Source organism: Dromaius novaehollandiae, chromosome 17 (genome assembly GCF_036370855.1).
Source record: "Dromaius novaehollandiae isolate bDroNov1 chromosome 17, bDroNov1.hap1, whole genome shotgun sequence".
Taxonomy (NCBI): Eukaryota; Metazoa; Chordata; class Aves; order Casuariiformes; family Dromaiidae; genus Dromaius; species Dromaius novaehollandiae.
In genome coordinates this window covers 11,466,526-11,479,572 of record NC_088114.1, presented here as the reverse complement: position 1 = coordinate 11,479,572, position 13,047 = coordinate 11,466,526, and the positions used below count along the sequence as shown (strand labels likewise).

Genomic DNA, 13,047 nt, shown 5'->3' with positions numbered 1-13,047 from the left:
TACTGTCCAGCCCCATGTCTTCTGAAACCCATCCAAGAATGTTTTCCCCACTGGTGTTAGCTTTCCTGTTCTCCACAGTGAATCTGCCTTTAGTATTTTCTGCCCCTGTTTGTCTTCTCTGCTGTTCACCGCTCCTCCCCGTGTGTGCGCAGCTGGTGGGCACTTTGTGAGCATGCTGCAGCCCCGGAGGATGTGCTTGAGGGTGGTGTAGGGTTATGCACGGCTCCCGTGGGCTCATATGCCGCCTTGCCTCCAGGCTTTTACGTTTGCGAGGAAGGGAGCGCCTTGCTGGAGTCATCTGCACACAGTGTAAATGCTTCCAGTCTGTAGCTGGTTTTTCTCTGTACTGGGATGGCTTTAAAAGAGGCAATTAGCACGGCTTTTTGGGGCAGGTTTGGGAGAGACTTTTTCAAAGGTGGTGCTGAAGTCCCCAGATATTCACTGCTCTCTCTCCCCTGTTTTGTGGGACCATGAAAGCTCTTGGAGCTGCATCAAAGCAGGTTAGAGGTAATGGTTCAAACACCTCCATCGCTCCAAGTGCCATCACTCAAGTTCACCCTTTGCTGTTGTCTGTGGGAGTTCAAAAAACGGCTGACCCTGGAGGCATGGGGAACGGACAGGACAGAAGAGGTGTTGTCCAGCTTTCCTGCTAGGACTACCAGGGACAAAAAACAATCCTCTTAGATCCTTGCTGCCTGCCTAGACCCTCTGAGTCCCCATGGGGAACAGCTGATCGCTGGGTTTAACGCAGGAAATGTGTTTGCATCACCACTTTGCCTGTGAAAGGCTCTTCTGAAGCCACCTGTGTGCTCCTAGCCCTCCCTGTGCAGGGCGCTGATGTAGGGGAAGGAGGGGTGCACCTCTGATCCTGGAGATGCCAAAGTCTCTGGAGATGGATGCAGGCAATGCACAGCTCTGTTTTCTTGGTGCCTGTTTCTGTGGGAGAAGCCCTGGACTGTATGAGCATCCCCTCGGTGGCCTGAGTTTAACTGCAAATTGTTTCAAGAAACGTATGCAAACACAAAAGCTTTGATCTCCAGCTGCCTGGGTTGGTGTGCAGGGAGTGGGTAAGGCTTCCTGACATCCCGTATTGTATTACTAATTTATTTGTCTGTGATCGATTGTTTGTGTTTTGTTTTATGGGAACCATATTTAGGATGTAAATTCTGAGTATGTTGAACAGATGCAAGAAGAATGAGCCTGGTTGTGGTCATGCTTGGATGGTGCTCCAGTGCTTAGTGGGAATGTGCATTAAACAGGGGAAGCCGAGGCAGAAAAGTGAAAAACTGCTCAGCAGCTGCATAGCATTGGGTGCTGGGGGAGTCAGGAACGGTGTCCTGAGCTGGCCCAGTCAACAGCACTGCGAGCGTATTGAATACGGGGCACTGCCCTAGCTGCAGATCTAAGCACCCAGGTCCCTGGCACCACTCCACATCTGTCCCTCCGAGTCCTGGCCAGCCATGAGCACTAGGACTGGCAGGGATTGTCCCCATGGCAGACCAATGTGTTTGGAGTATCCCTGAGGCTTTTTTTGTGAGAGAAGCCAAATGGGAAGAAGCAAGGAGCCAATTTTCACAGGGCTCAGACTTTACACTGTGGATTTACAGTTCTCTTGCTGTTCTGGCTGTGCCCTGTGAATGCAGAGCAGTTCCTCCTTTCTTGCCTTGCTCTGAGCCAGACAGCTGGGTCCCAGCAAGGAAAATTTTCCTGCCTTTTTGTCTCTCTGTAGTGTCTTTCCTTTGAATAGCTGGTGTCTCTGTGAGCTCGGTGCCTTCCATGCCATGCCGCTGGCATCTGCTGGTGCCCTGGGGAAGAGGGGAGAGGCGTGGGAGCAGGCTGTGAGGCAGCGACAGGCAGTTTGGCTGTTCTTAAGAAAGGGAGAGTTTTGAGGGGGATGTTCTGGGAAACACGGTACTCGCAGAGATGGGACGGTGCGGGAGAACTGCTGACTCCTGCCAAGACACATAGCACAAAAGAAAGTGGATGGTGTATTTGAGATTACAGATATTTCCCAACAGAGTGAGTACACGTTTAACAGCAGCAATGGTCCTTTGGCATGCTGGGGGCTTGGGTGTTCACCTTCTGCAGAGGACCTGACACGCAGCCAGCAGAAGTCCTTTTTGCTAATGATCCTGTACTGGGAGCTCTCTCGGCCGTTGTCTGCCTGTGCATCCCTCATCCCCACCTCCATTTGTAGCTTGCTGAATTTAAAGAGGCTGCTTGCAGATGAGCTCAGGAGCTTCCACCCCAGCCCTGGGGGGCTGACAGCCTGGCACCTCTCTGTGCAGGAGCTCTCTGCTTGCTTTCCAGTAGCCCCTGCCGGACTGGAGCCCAAGGTGGGGTTCGGGGATCTCACGATGACTGCAGGAGATCAGTGGGAAACTTTGCCTTCGTGATCGGGAGGTCCTGGCAGTTGCTGATGTCAGTGATACAGCATCCCCATGCATGGGTCTCCTTGCTCAGCAGCCACCTCATTGTCTTCCAGTCCTGGCAGGTTGTGGCGTGGTCATGGGTTTTTCCAGTTCCCTCTGGCCACAAATATTAGCTCCTCTTCCATTCCCTTGAGTCTTTAGAGTAAGGAGGGTGCTCATGAATGCCTAGGCAGGTGAGGTGGAGTGATCCGGTGGTTTGGACACAGGAATGTACATGCTAATCAGAGCTGAGGAGCACACATCTTTGCCACACTGAGCTACATCCTTTCCAGGCTCTGTATAGATTTAAGTGCAAAGGCATCGCAAGTCATCACTTTGGGTCCCCTGGGATCCTTTAATGGCTATTTTCTAGAACATGAGTCAGTAAGGTTTCAACAGGGTACAAAACATTAGGAGTAGGGCTGTTGTTTATAAGAGTTTGAGAATGTTTTTTGAAACAGAAAAGATTGAAGTGTAATATCCAAATGATTAATGTGGATCCATGTGCAGGTCAGCATGTTCAGCTGGACTCCAAGTTTCATTCCTTAGTATCGTCAGTTGTGGATGGCCCTTGGGGCTGAGAGCAGGTGCTATTCCCCAGAAAGAACCCCCCAGCAAGGAGGAGGATGGTGGGGACCCTTGCAAGGTCAGGGAGAGGCGGCTAGCAACACTGGGAGCAGGCTGGAGGGGGCATACCTGCTCCTGTGTCCTGCAAATGTTCTGATCCCCCTTGTCTTCATCTGAAACAGAAGAGAAAAGATGGTGGGAGGAAGGGCTAAAATAAAAGGGGTGAATTTTTACCTCCTATCCCACACCAAAATGATTAATGTCTCAGCACGGTTTAGCAGTTAGTTTCTGTAACTCCTGGGTTTTGAGAAGATTGCTGGGGCTTCCCTGCTCCCTTGAGGAACGAACCAAGCGGACTGGGGAAAAAAGCACTTAGAGAAACCTCCCTTCAAACCTGTTGTGTTGCATGCACTGTGAGTGCTCTGGTCCCAGGGAAACTGTGTGCATGGATGGCTGGGGGATTCTCTTCCCTTCCAGTCATGACCCACCTCCCTCATTCACCTTCCCCAGTGCTTCTGGATAATCCCCATTTAGCTAAGTTTGGGGCATGATTTGCTGGGTTCTAGCCCCTGGACATTATCCCAGAGCACTTCATTCCTTCAGTATCAACTCAACTGTGTCCCCTTTTCAGCATCACGTCGTGAGTCTGGGTAGGAACCAGCGACCAGGGCAGACTCCTCTGAGCAGCCCCCCCTTCCAATAGGTGTTAGGTGGAAGGAGACTGTGCAAGCTCTGCTGTGAGCAGCGAAGAGGTGGAATAACTGTTTCAGTTAATGGAGCCATTTCAGCATGAAACTGCTGTAAGACACCACTGTGGCAGGTTGGACTGAGAGGGGGTGGGACATGAGGTCGCTGGTGAGAGCAAAGGGGAAGAGGAGGAGGTGACAGATAAACTGAATTTAAATGGATTAAGACTGTCTGTTGAAAATCTGTTGTTTCCTGCCACCTCCCTGGTGTGATTTTCACAGCTTTATTCACTGTGGCTCAGGGCTCACTTTTTTTCCCTGCCAAGTTAGCATGGAGCCTTGCACCTCCTGGGCGTTTCTCTGAGCAGCTGGAGGAGGGCCCAGGAGCCAAAGCCCCAGGACAGAAAACTCCTTTTGATTTCTCCTCTCTTGATGTCTTTGCTGTTCTCTCTGTAGGTGACAGCCTCATGAACTGATCTCTCCAGCATCACCACTCAATGGATGACAAATGGGAATGCATCCTCACCAGGTAAATCTGTCTTCTCATCTTTTCACTTTCTGAGATTCCACTTTTCTGAACGATCCTGGTTTAAACCACTGTGGTTCTGCACAAGGCACTTTCCTGTGTCTCAGCTCAGCAGTGGGAAGTGTGTGTCTCTCCCCAACACACGTGTGGTCACTGTGCCAGGTGTTTGGTCCAGGCTGGGACAGCACAAGGGAGAAAGTAGCTACTGTGGTGTCTCAGAGGCCCCGTGTGAGCAGAAGTGTGCAAGTAATGTCATGGTCCACTCACACCAGAACCTTGTTGGTAATTGGTCCACAAGGATTTTTTCCTATATATCCTAGCAATCTGAAAAGTAAACTAATGTGCAAAGTAATACATTAAAAAATTATGCTGGTCAGCAAAATACTTTGTTTGAAAGGTTTTTTTAGCTTCTTAAAATTTTTAAAATGATAATGACTTAAATTGTGCAGGCTGTCCTGAATCCAAACCTTGCACCTTGAAAATGCCAAAATGAAACATTTTGATTTTTTTCCAGACTTTTTAACTAGGTTGATATAACAACAGCCTTGGTATGAATTTATGGAAAGTTTTGCTTGATCCACATTTACTTGTTTTCCATTTATTTGGTTTCATCTTGAAAAAACCCTGCCTTGACCAATTCTGGGATGAATCTGGCGATGCAGAGGTGGAAGAGGCTGGGATCTTCCCTCTGTGCTGCCCTTGCTTAATCAGGGGGCAAATTTGGAGCACAGTCCCTGGGCTGAGTGTGGAGAAGGCGGATGACTAACTGAAGGGCAGATAGGAGTGAGCTGCCCTCCCGGCATTGCCCTCTCCTCCAGCCTTGGTACAAGTGAGGTGTAGCAGCGTTGTTACCAGATGCACAGCAGCTCGGGGGGCGGTGGTGGGCCAGGGCGCCGTGCCGCACGGGTCCTTACGCAGCTTCTGTGCACCTGCGGGCCCAGGCACTGCCAAAGCCACTTCTTCGTGGCAGGGGTTCAGCCCAGGAGTGGTCTGTGCAGGAGCAGGTTGTCCTGTCCCCATTAACCCCCCTGCGCGGCACGCGCTGCCGCTCGCCTGACGCTGGAGCAGCTTTGGGGTTGTGCAGCTCTTCCCCCGCAGCCCCGCTGCAGCTGCATCCAGCGCTGGGATTCGCCCCCAGCAAGCGGCTCCCTGTTCAGCCGTGGGTCTCCGCAGGGCACGGGCCGGCTCCAGGCTCGGGGAGAGGTGGGCCGCAGTGTGTGTTGTCTAATCAACTCCTACCTCCGTGCCAGGAGCAGGGCGCACACAAACAGCGCAGGGCTCCGGTGAGAAGCACTCGCTGCCTGCGAGATAAGCCAGGCAAGGAAAACACATCCATCTTCATGCCTCTTGGCCTGAGATGGCGTTTCATCTGCTGGCATTTTCCTGGCGTAGTCTCAGTGCACAAAACAACTCACCTTGGGAGCCAGACGCCTGGGAGCCAGCTCCCATTCCTGGCAGGAGGTGTCAGCCCCGACTGGTGCAAAGAACGAACGCAGTGCAGAGTGAGCGGCGGAGGCCCTGTTTGTGCATGGAGAAGAGCGCTGACCCCCACTGAGCCCCCGTGGCAGTGTGGACCTGGTTGCATATTGCAAACAACCGTGTTCTTCACCTCAGCGAAAGGGCGAATCTCCCTTCCGGACTCGTGTGCCCTGCCGTACACCCAGTGGCAGAGCCTTTCTGAGCAACCACAAAGCTTAAGTAAGAGCTTGCAGACAGCAGTTTGGACAGAGCAGAAATAACTGGGCTTTGGGAGATAAAGAGCGAGAGTGTGAGAGTAGAGCAGCGACTTGACTCCAGCCTGCGGCTCAGTGTCTGATAAGGAGGTTGCTAGTGCTGTCTTGCAGTGCTCTTGACCTGCCAGATTTCCGCAAACGAAGCGTCCCAGTGAAACGCCCCCCACCCTTGTCTCTCTCTGATCCCCTCCAAAGTGGAGCTGAGATTGGAATGTCTCCTGGGATATGATTCCCTCTAGCCTAAGGGGGACTGTGTTAATAAAATCCATTGCGAGATGTGAAGGCAATGGGGGAGGGAGGCAGGCAGGGCTGGTGAGAGGAGGCTTTTATGAACAAGTCGTGGGTCTGCTGGAAATGTCCCGTCCTGTCCTCTCTCCCTCCCCCTGTCCCCGGAGCTGAGCTGTGGAATTCAGGGTGTGGGTTGAGGCTTTCCTCATGCAAGTTTCGGCTCAGAACAACCAAACTCCTCATCCCCCTCCCTCTTCCCCCTCCTCTGCAGACTGAGCTCTCCTCCCTGAAACCGATACGACATTCCCCGTGCCTTGCTGCACAGCCTCGCTGCTGCTGAGACCCTCCTCTCCCTCTGCGTTGCATTGCACAGGCCTCATCCCAGGGTGGGCTTTGGCCTTTGATAAGTGGAAGGTGTCCGTCCCCGGGATGTGCAGGCCAGCTCGGCGAGCCAGGGCCACCACTGGCCAGGGCCCAGCTGCTCTCCAGCACGCTCCCCACGTCTGCAGGACCAGAGCGCGTTTGGGCTGGCTGATGTTGGATGAGCAGAAATAGGCATCCATCCTGCATCAGGGCAGTGCTGTGGGCTCTGACTGAATGAACCCATGTGAAAGGAGTAAGAATGTGAGCCGGGAAGGAAGAATGACAGGAGAGCAGGCAAAATCCAAACCCCGTCAAGGGAGATAACTGGGGAGAGAGGGCATGGAGGTGTGGGCTTTGGTTGGTGTGAGCACTGTCTTGGCTCCCATGGGGATGCAAAGTGACTCTCAGAAGCATTAGTTTATGTAGCAGATAGACAATGCCCTGCAATTTGGACCTCATGCTACCCTTGGACACTGTAGGGAAGGAAGCGTCTGTGACCCTGTTGCATAGCCAAAATACATGACAAAATATAGTGACAAATGTCACTGCAGTAAATTAGCTGCCAGGTTCTAGCAGAGCTCAGTTCCCAAGGTGTTTTTTCACTTTCTCTTGGCCAGCAGTTGCTGAACTCTGGGACTGCACTATCACAAACTCTTCACATAAAAGCCTCAGCTCCAGGGAAGCACCCAGAGACAAAACTGAAGACTCCAAAGAACAGTCTACGAGAAACACCGCAAGAGCTTGCACAAGGTTGGGAATGAATCCAGCACTACGTACACAGTGTCCGGCCTTTACAGAGAGCTGCGGTGTTCACTCAGCACCAATTTTGCAAAGCCCAGACAAGTGTACAGTGTTCCTGTGGAGGAGCGCATGGATGGCCTGTGCATGGAGTTCAGCACTCTCTGTGGTGGAGGTGGCAACTGAAAGAAGAGCGTTTCAGCAGAAGTCATGACAAGCCAGGGTGCTCTCAGCAGGACTTTCCTGTGCTTCTGTAAGGGTTATTAACCCTCCATGGGAAAAGGAGACACCAGTAGCTTCGTCTACAGAAGAAGGAAAAGATGGACTCGGGTATTTAATTACCAACTGAGAACTGGCTGTTGGAAGCTGATGGGTTGGACAGTGTCAGTAGGGCAGAAGAGAGCAACGTAGTCATTGAAACTCATGAGACATTCTGGAGAGCTATGAGACAAAAGACCTGAATCACAGGTGGTTGTGAACTGTTTGCGTAGAGGCTGGACTATCTCACAGCATCTTTCAGCCTGCCATGCAGGCTATATCTTGCTTGGGAGGGGAGGTTGCGGGGAGGTAGTCTGTTACAGGCTGTAATATTGTAGTTCAAAGCAGTAGCTGTTCATGCGAGTTGGTGCTAACAGCCTCATGAAAGGTCACAGATGCCTCTGCCATACACAAAACTGTCCTCACTTCCTTATTTGCTCATGTGCATTTTACTACAGACTCCTCTGAGCTGTAAGGCCCTACACAGAGCTCTGCTCGGGAAAACCGCTGAGAGCAGCTCTCTGGAGATGTTTGCTGTGTGTCTGCAACAGAGAGAAGAGAAATGAGACCAGCCGGGGAGCAGCTGCGGAAGAATGGAGGGAAATGGCCTCTGGGAAGACATTTGGATGAGAAGGAAATGCCAAGCCCCAAGCCCATCAACCGGGACAGCGCAGGTAAAACAGGGAGCGCTCTCAAGGTGCGAGAGCCCTCTGGGGCCTGCTCAGCACTGTACTCTCCTGCAAGGCGGGGGAAGCTCACTGCTTTAGACTCCATGGAACAGCCCAGCAGATCCCATCCGGGGGAGGAGAGGCAGCGAGCTGCAGCACCTTGTTGCTCAGATCACTCAGGTACACACCAGGCAAACCTGCACTGGCTTTTTAATCATCACTACTTACAGGAGGAATCTGCAGCCATGAAGGAAACAAAACAAAAACTCTGTGCTCTGTTTTGCTGTCTTGTATTTAGTAGGTGAATTCACAGAGCTCACAGTATTTGCACTGTAGTTCTCATGAGTTTATAATGGAGATGTTTTTGAAGAAATAATTGCTTGAATAGGACTATGTGAGGAACTTCAGGACATGCAAGCCCTTCTTTAAGTCACAGCTAATGACAGTAGCTCTCAGCTGTCATCAGAACATGCCACCAAGCATGCAAGCTCCACGGCTGGATGTGTGAATAAAAAGAGCGGTTGCTCTTCTGAGATGCAGCTGTCACTAGGGAAGAAGAGATTTGGGGAACTGCTCACCCTACTGCCCCCTCTTTCCCCACCAGATGATGAGGGCAAATCCCTCCTCCAAGGTTTGGTGCTCATGAATAAACAGTTAATCATTAAGAAGCTCCTCCTTTTCTCGACTCAAGAGCTATCCAGACAGCCTGGGCTAGCAGGTGACTGTACAGCAGCTGGGAGGCAAAAGGCCAAACCAGGTTCCAGGAGAAATGAATCTAGCTCCCACATCTGGTACCCTCCTCCAGAAGCTAGCTACCAGTGCAGGCTTAGGTGGAACAGGAATGCAGCCAGGTGTACTTACACCTCTCCGGATCCCTGAGCATGGCTGACAGAACCCTCCTCTGATGGGGAAGGACTCTCCAAAAAACCAGAGCAGAGCTAGCTGATAGCTCAGATGTGCTCCAAAAATCAGGCCCTGCGGTTCAAATGGAAAACACTCATGACATGGATGGATTCAAGTCAGGAAGAGCCTTCAGACCAAAAGCGGGCTATCATGAATGAGTTAAAATCCTTTCATTTACTTCATGAAATTTATTGAAAACTACATTGTTCATCTGCTGAAACTTCACAGCTGTTAAGATTGCCCTCAGGGCAAACCACATCCAAGAAATGGCATGTACGTCTTGGGAGCACAAGACTTGAAAGCTGAAACTGCGCTCTGCAGTGCTGCCTTCAGTTCCCTTGCAGTCACGTCTAACCATCTGCAGCTCTTCCAGTTAGACGATGCTTTTTTTTCTTTCTCCTTTTTCTCATCTCTGACTCTTGCAGTACAATCAACCTTGCAATACAATTATTTCATTTTGCAACATTGTATTTTGGCTAAAAAGGATAGCAAAAAGTCTGTGTGGGGAGAGTGCTCACAGCACATAGCATTTAATGTGGGATACAGCTATGTGTCATGCAGCAATGGCTATGCCATCTAATTGCATCTGTCTCTGATATTACCACTTTGTTATGCCTTGGAGAAACTGGGACTGAGGGATTACTGCAGAAAATGTGCCCATTTGTTCATCAGAAATTTGTGAATTCCTTTCAGTGGCAGCAGCTTTCCTGATTTTTTTTTCTGTGTCAATTTGCAAACTTTTGCTTGCAAAAACCTTTAAAGGATAAAAAAGTACTGCTTGCATATTTACATCAAACTTGAAAGCTCCATGTGGACCTGGGAGACTGAAATCAACCCCCCAGCACAAACAAAATTAGGATTAGCCCGAGCTCAAAAATTAAAATAAAAGCAGGACACGAGAAACCCACTGGCTGCAATATATTCAGTCATAAATGATTCATGGAGTAATTCTGAGTAACAAACACACTGGTAAGAATAGGAGGTTTTGTTTCTTTTTTGGGGGGATCATCCACAAACAAAAATATTGGCTAATTCATCAGACGCTTTCTTTTGCTTTGAGTAGTTTGCCCAGATCCCCGAGCAACTGTGCTGTGCAATTTGCTGTTAACCTAAATAACTTAAATTCAGGTACACCCATAGCACTGCCCAGATCTGCCCATGCATGTAATAATTAGGGTACTCCAAGTGCAGACCTGCAGCTTGGGAAGCAGTAAGCTCCGTAAGCATCCACAAATGGCTACCTGTTCCCGTGGCATGTCACAGGGACGGGGAAGTGATGCGCTACGGCGTTGCCGCCTAGATAAGGCTTTGTGGAAACACGCCGCTTCCATGTGGCACCGTTCCCATCTGCAACTGCCTGGTGGAACTGCAGCCTGCTGAGAAAGACCCCTTCTCTGTTGTCCAGATGGAGGAGAGACATGTAGGAGACCCACAAAGGGAGAATATTGCAGTCCTTATCTACGAAATAACCCCTTGAAATCCAAATATTTGGGGAATTCCTAGATCTCTTTGTAGTAACCTTTTAGCTGTGACAGTGTGAGGATATAAGTGAGGCAAATTGAAGGGGGAGATTGTTATCTGCTTTTAGACTAACTGAGAGAGTAGTGGGAAAATATAGACCCACTTTGTACAAATCATGTTTTAGCTGATCCTGTTGCTAACAGAAGGGAACATACAGGCCTGTGGCACTAAGTTATTCAGAAATGGCCACTTCTAAATAAATTTTACCCAGAGCTTTTCAGGAACTGGTTACTGTGTTTCGGATTTATTCCCTACCTTAATCCAGAACTAACTTTCAAGTGTAGGCAAGCCCTAACACTTGAGTTATAGAAGGAGGGGTCTTCTGGGGCGGGAGAAGAGAGGGAGGCAGAGACGAAGCTACTTGATTGAATCAAAGATCAAATTTAGGCTGAAAAATAGGAGGAATTAGGAAGTCTGGCCAGGGAAGTAGTGGAAACTGTCGTGGGGATATTTAGATGTAAACTGCATCCTGCTACACAAATACCCTAAAGGGGAAAAATCACTCCTTGGCAGGGGTCTGCATGGGGTGGCCTAATACAGTATTTCCACCTCCGGTGCTGACAATTCCCCAGCTGGGAACAGAGCTTGGGCGCAGAGGGCTTGGAGTGGGTGGTGTGGGTGCAGGTGTGCGTGTGGAGTTGTGTACACAGCTTTCTCAGAGAGCCACAATAAACCATCTCATTAGCAAACTGACGGTAGCTGTGCTCTTCAGCACATACCCTTCCTCCCACAGCACAGAAAAACCTTGTTTCTAATTAACCAAATCAAAGGGTCCCAGAGACACAGCTTAAAGGGATGCTCTCAGCTTGAAACCTCTTTTAGCGAGTCGTTCCGGGTGCAGTGGAACTACTGAACTTTGATTTCTTATGGCTGGATGTCTTGCATTCCTTGTGCCCCCTGCAATTCCTTCATCTCCTCCCCCAGAGCATTCCCAGCTCCTCCCCACGGCCACGAGCACTGATGGGCATGGCACAGCTCCCAGGGCAGGTGGAGGAGCCGAGCAAGGAAGGATTTGGGGATGTTGTCTCCTCTGAAGAGGAGACCAAAGCCGTGCCTGTCTGAGATAAAATCCCTGTTCTCAGAAGTGCCGGAGCCGCACCTCTCCCCCTGCGAGCCCTGTCCGCCCAGCTCCTGCAGCGGGGCAGGTAGCTTGCTTTACAAATGCTTTCCTCTTCCCCTCATGCTGGAAACTTGATTCTACAAAAACACTTCTGCAGTGGCTAATTACCATCCCTGCAGTGACTTAGCTCCCTAATTCCTGCCAGTCAATGAACCAGCCCATAGAGCTGCTTTTCATAAGTTACTGAATGTATGAACACAGCCCTGGAGCCATCACATAGCTGAATTTTTTTTTCCCCTGAGGAACTTCCGTATCCTTGTCAATTTTGGAAATTTTTTCACTTCACAGGGCAGAAGGAGTCTCCAAAGATGGAGTGAGCAACCAGGCCTGTCCCTGGGAGACACCGAGCAGGCACATGGGCCTGCAAAGGCCCGGGAGTCCAGCTGGGATGCCAGAGGAGAGATGATTTTCAGGATATTGGTTTGAAGGTAAAACTGGCATCTTCCAGCCTGTGCTAATGATTTGAGGATTCAGTTTGGATCTCTCCTTATGTTCCTACCACCCAACAACGTCCACGCCTTGCGAAGGTTTTCTTGATCTGCTGGTTTGTATCCAGAAGGCTGCTGCAAAAATTGTTGCGTTGGCCAATGGCTTAGACCACATCATTCCTCCCCACACTCCTCCCTGGCTCCCTCTTTTCTCTGCCCCAATTGTAGACTGCCCGTTTCCCCATTCCAAGCCCTTTATTATCCACCTCTCCTCCACCCATCATCTCTCATGCAACAAAGACAGACTCCATCGCCCATTTCCAACAAGCCCCTTCATGCTCTCTCCTGCTCTGCTCCTCACGCCTGGGAGAAGCAGCCTCTGAGCATTTGCAAAGCCACCTCATTGCCCCTGTTTAAGCTCTTCTTTGCCATGACATCTGCAGAAACCCTCACTGTGGCTGCTCTGCTGTTTGCCTGCTAGCAGTGCCTCATGGCTCCCTCGTCTGCCCAGCTGTTGCTTCTTGACTTAAGCCTGGACTGCAGAGAGCCTTGTGCTTTGCGTACGGACTCCCTGAGGCCCTGGCTCTCCAGCACTCAACAGAACATGTCCTCACCCAGTGGTGGGAGCTCCCCAAAACAAGCTAAGCCAAGTTTGGGCCAATGACTCCAGAGGTGAAATGATGCTTCATCTCCAGGTGCTGAATTTGAGGCATAGCAAGGTGTCGTTTTGCCCTTCAAAGTATGTTTTGTTATCTGTCTGCAATGGAGTGGTACAAACTGAAATGCAAAGTGAAAACCAATTTTGGAGTACGTAGAGCTGTGGTCAGTGTTTCCTACGGAGGTGAAAGCCATCGCATAAGGAGAAATTCTTCCTCAGCTCCTGCAGCCCCCCTCCTG

At 50.4% G+C, this 13,047-nt stretch overlaps 1 long non-coding RNA gene across 3 annotated transcripts in view; it reads left to right on the top strand.

The window, feature by feature from the left end:
* LOC135330215 (uncharacterized) overlaps positions 1-13,047 on the top strand; it is a 37,330-nt gene that overhangs the window by 22,866 nt on the left and 1,417 nt on the right. For 2 of the 3 annotated variants that reach the window (XR_010392074.1, XR_010392073.1), the window contains 3 exons: positions 4,121-4,193; positions 7,132-10,050; positions 12,011-12,150. This is a non-coding gene — a long non-coding RNA (uncharacterized LOC135330215). The remainder of the gene's footprint in view (positions 1-4,120; positions 4,194-7,131; positions 10,051-12,010; positions 12,151-13,047) is intronic. The other variant, XR_010392075.1, reaches the window with a different exon arrangement.